General features: G+C 37.9%; 1 pseudogene; it reads right to left on the bottom strand.

The window, feature by feature from the left end:
- Positions 1 to 1,165: 1,165 nt before the first annotated feature.
- On the bottom strand, positions 1,166 to 4,354 carry LOC149551092 (uncharacterized; annotated as a pseudogene).
- Between the last annotated feature and the right edge of the window lie 593 nt (positions 4,355 to 4,947).

Genomic DNA, 4,947 nt, shown 5'->3' on the forward strand with positions numbered 1-4,947 from the left:
TTGGCATCCATAATCAATTATACATTATCTAGTATTGTGCAATGACAATCAAGATCCACAAGTGCATCCATCATTATCAATTTTTTTTAGATATCAAATATTCAAGCTATCAGATAAAAAAAGAAAATCAAATTCAAGAGCCATGAAGTTTAAGCATTCAATTTCTCTCAAGCAACTATAGCGCTTCAAAGAAAAAGATAGTAATTTACACATTTCACTTGACCCCATTCAAACTTAAGATTATACAAAATAGTCATTTAACTCATAACAACATAACTAAAGATAACTCCCAATTTAAATATTTTTTCCACTTATAATATTATAATTGACTTGTATAAGACTAAAAATTTACTCTATATATATATATATATATAATTTTTAAATTATATATCTCAACTAAACTACAACTAATAAGTCACCTCAATCTTTTTTACTAGAATTGTTGAGAATACTTTCAAGACCTTCAATCCAACCCTTAATAATGAAGTACCACCATTTTAGATACCTCTATTTGTTTTACCAAAAAGTTGTCAAAGCCTTTTTTATCAAAATGATCAGACAGAGCACATACCCGTAAAAAGCAGCAGTTCCGTGCATCCATAAGATAATAGTTTATTTTAAAACATGGAACAAAAAACACTTGGAAGAGCTCTCCGCGAAACATATTTACAAAAGCAGCAGTGATGTATTGAAAAAACATTAACCCTCAACAAGTTGCTGTAACACAAGTTAACAAAGACGCTAGTCTTTCCTAGTTTATGATGAAATTATGAGTTTCTTAAAATTCAAAACTTAGACAAAATTATATGTGCCAATGTTTTGATGATGTTCAATGAAAGTACAAGTAAGATCATGATCATGAGTGTGATTTAAAAAAGAATCGAACAGGATTAAATCCCCAAAAAACGAAGCGCAAAATGCTGTGTTTACTGATTGCTCTATCAGACCCAAACAATTTAACAAATTTCAAAAATCAAAGAGATGGAAGATCTGGAACGATCTCCGTGACAGTTCTTGACTCTATCAGAAGAAAATTGAAAGTAAAGCAATTCTCAGCAAAAACAAACAATCGAATGCAAGTAAAACAAATGATTTTTGGCAAAAGCACCAATGTATTAACACAAAGATAAAACAAAAAATTTCCAAAACGTACTCACAAAAGCACTGATATATAAACACAAAGATAAAATTAATTTTCTGAAACATAGTTACAGAATCACTAATGTGTTCTCTAACACAAAAACCTTAGTTACAGAGGTACAAAATCACAAAATTCAGCACCGATTGAAGAGAAATCAGGGAACAAGCGGAGTGAAACATCTGCATGTGGACTGTGTTTTCTGGTCGCTGCCCTGACAGAAGAAGAAAGAAACAGGGCAATCAAGCAGACAGTTGTCCACAAAGCTCAACTGTGCATTATCAAGCGACAAATGGAAGAAAGGGGCAGGAATCTGGCCGAAAAGATAATTTCCAGATAGAAACAAGTGAAGCAAAGGCTGCTTGCCAGTCAAGCCGGATGAAGCTTTCAAAACATACTGATAAGGAATAGTTCCTGTAAAATAATTGTACTGCAAATAGAGAGGAGAGCTTTGGCATTGTAGCCATGAAAGTAGGAAGAGCGCCTTGAATCTGATTAAAGCTCAGATTAACAGCAATAAGCTCGTTGTTCGTCCCGTAATTTCCAGGCACTTGGAAAGAAGTAAATTCGTTGTGAGACAATGTTAGCTGTTGCAGCGACGGATGATTGAAAAACCCTGACTGCAAATCGCCGAAAAATTTCTTGCCGCTGAGGTCCACAACCTGAAGCATCTCAAGCCCTGCTAAATCTAGCCACAGAGTGCCAGAAAGCCGGTTATTTCTCAGGCTAATCTCCACTAATGGCAGCAGCAGGGCATTCGCCGGAAACTTTCCAGAGAGAAGATTGTCACTAGCGTCAAAGAAAGCAAGGCTTTGCGCTCTACTTAGGTCAGGGAAATCGCCGCTCAGCCGGTTGTGCTGCAATTCCAGTCTGGTCATTTTCCTCAAACCCCCAACTGCCCGGGGAATCAAACCTCGGAGGGTGTTGCTATCGAGAGATAACTGCTCCAAGCTTTGCAAAACCCCAACCGACTCAAGAATTTTGCTAGAAAATCAGTTCTGAGACAGAACAAGCCGTTGTAGAGACGATAAATTCCAAAATGACGACAGAATCGGCCCGCCAAAGAAGTAGTTAAAGAGATCCAGAATCTGCAAAGCCGTTAATTTGGCGATGGCCAGAGTTAGGCTACCATTGTAACCGGCGAAATCCAGAGTGATTTCTGTCACTTTGGTTGGATTCCCTGGAAAGCGGAATCCGCAGGTGAAGTGGATCCACCAAGGTTTTTTTATAGAAGGCTGGTGGTCGGAAACATGAAATTAATATAATTATCTCACGTATCATTAAAAGATCTATTGAGAAAGATCTAAGATCAAAGATATGGAATAAATATGGTCAGTGAAGAAGATTGATCTAAGATCTACATTGATTGCTCATTGTGCATTTGTTTTTATCTTGGAAAACAACCTACTGTATCCGGTTTCTCTGAACAGACAGGTTTTGGTGAAATGCTCATCTATAATAGTCTATCGGCGAATTAAGGGTTTTGGGTGCCGAGCCCATTAAAGTAAGTGTATTATTTAAACTTCGTCTATATATGGAATCATATATATTTATATAAAAAAGATGACGTTTGAAAAATAATATTTAAGAGTAATATTCAATAATGTATTAGGGTTATCGGTGCCACAAGATAGTAATGTGATTTCTAATGGAACTAATTAGTTAAATAAAATTCCATAAATGCTAGTTTAGAAACTAGGCTCATCTCTATATGAATGGTTGCATGTCAGTGTAGAGTTTGATAATGTTCCTATAAAAATGACTAGATGAGTAAATGTAATCTCATAGTGTCAGTATAAGTAATGAGATCCTCGTACGAATGGCTATCATGTCAGTACAAGATATGAGTAATTCTATATGAATGGCTAGATGAGTAAGTGAAATATCATAGTGACAATATATGAGATGAGATCCTCATATGAATGGCTATCACGCTAGTGCGAAAGATGAGTAATCCTATATGAATGGCTAGATGAGAAACAGTTATAATAGTACAATATTTTTTTTTTTTTGTATAAATTCTAAGGTTTTGCAGGTATTAATGTCCTAGTTAGTGGGGATATTACATTACCCTTTTAATCTATTATCTAGGCTCTTCCTATTTATAGGAGCATGGTTCAGGTTGCTCTTATTTACTTTCTCAAGGAGTTTGGTGCACTCTCTTGATAGTTTCTTTGGAGTGGTAATTTGTGTAATTTGAAATGGAGCCAAATCAGCTGAGAGACTATTTGTAGGCCTAAGCAGGATGGTCTTGGTTTGTGCTCTTCTATCTTAAGTATCCAAGCTTTGGCAGCTAAACTTTATGTCATGTCCCCAAATTTTTGGTGACAGTTCGATTTAATTAATTTAATTAATGGTTGTCCAAGGACGACTAATTAGTTATTTTAATTAAATAAATAATATTAAAAGATAACCTTGTATTTAATAAAGTGACTTGGAAAATATTTAATAAAGTCACTAGAGGGATAAGATCAAAAAGGTTCTAGAAGTCTCTGGAGAGGGTGGAGAGAAAAGAATAAATAGGCACCCCGGGGCTCCATTCGAATCAGGCAGTTGGATTATTTCTCTTGTTTTCAGATTGTGATTCAATCACAGGTGCATTGTGGAAACCTCGGGTTTCGGCAATTGTCACAGTTGGCCATTGAGAACGATAACTCTCAATCGGTACGCAATTTTGAGGGTGTGAAATATCATCCGAATTATTGCGGATTGGAGGTGACGCTGCAGTCATTTCATCAGGGCGATTATCCGTGGCTTAAGGCCAATTTGTAGTTTTGTTTCACTATTCATTGAAGGGATTTGATTCAGATCATCGATTCAATTGGAGGTTTACTATTGACAGATCTTGGGGATATTTGAAACAAGAACGACCGCAGTCCTGACTTAATACAGAACCGGTCAGCATCGTTGGAGAGATAACGTTTCATGAAAGCACCTCTAAGCTTGTTTGTACAGGCACAGGAGCATCTACCAATAAAGGGCCATTCAATTCATTTATAGACAAATCCAACACCTGGAGTGAAATCCAGCTGGGAATCGGGCCTCCAATCCTACAACTCCTCGAATTCAAGTTCCGAAATCTGAAGAGGGGGAATCCGTGGCGCCGAGTCAATGATATTCAACCCACTGCGAGACACATCCAAATTCTTCCAGCCTCGAACTGTTCTGCAGGAGAGCACGATCTGATACTGCACCTGTCATGCTGTTGTTGGACATCCCGTAAGATTGCAGGGAAGAGGGTAGCGTGGGCGAGGAAGGGGCGACGATCCACTTTGATGCAACATCAAGATCCGGTCGAAGGCGCCAAGAAATAAACAGAAAAAGGAAGGTTTGCGTAAGTCATTATTCTGGCCACTGTCCGAACCATACACAATTTAAGGTGAATTGTCAAGACCGGCAGCTAGTTGAAGAGTTAGTATCAACCCCAAAACGTCTCCGACCGCACCAGGGTTGGCAAATTTTGGTGATAAAATTGAAAGGAGGATAGATTGCGTGGAGAGCCTCTGTGCCGCTTCCAAATGCATGCGTGCATCCCTGTGAATCTGCATCCACATACTGGACATCGAATGAGAGTGATTACATTGGAGTCATAGCAGCAGCTAAAGGAAGTAGCAGAGCAAAGCAGTTGGCAGCTCAATTTATTCCACGCTTCTTCAAGCATTTTCCAAGTCTCAATGCTGATGTAGTAAGATATGCTTGTCAAATTTAACCTAAGTGAAGATGATTTTGGTCATAGTATATATTGCTCTGGCTCTTGGAATCCCACGAGTTTTGGCAATCAACCACTTGAAGGCAAACCTTGATCTGGA

Source organism: Cupressus sempervirens, chromosome 6 (assembly GCF_028749045.1).
Source record: "Cupressus sempervirens isolate cs-2001-9-10 chromosome 6, ASM2874904v1, whole genome shotgun sequence".
Classification (NCBI taxonomy): domain Eukaryota; kingdom Viridiplantae; phylum Streptophyta; class Pinopsida; order Cupressales; family Cupressaceae; genus Cupressus; species Cupressus sempervirens.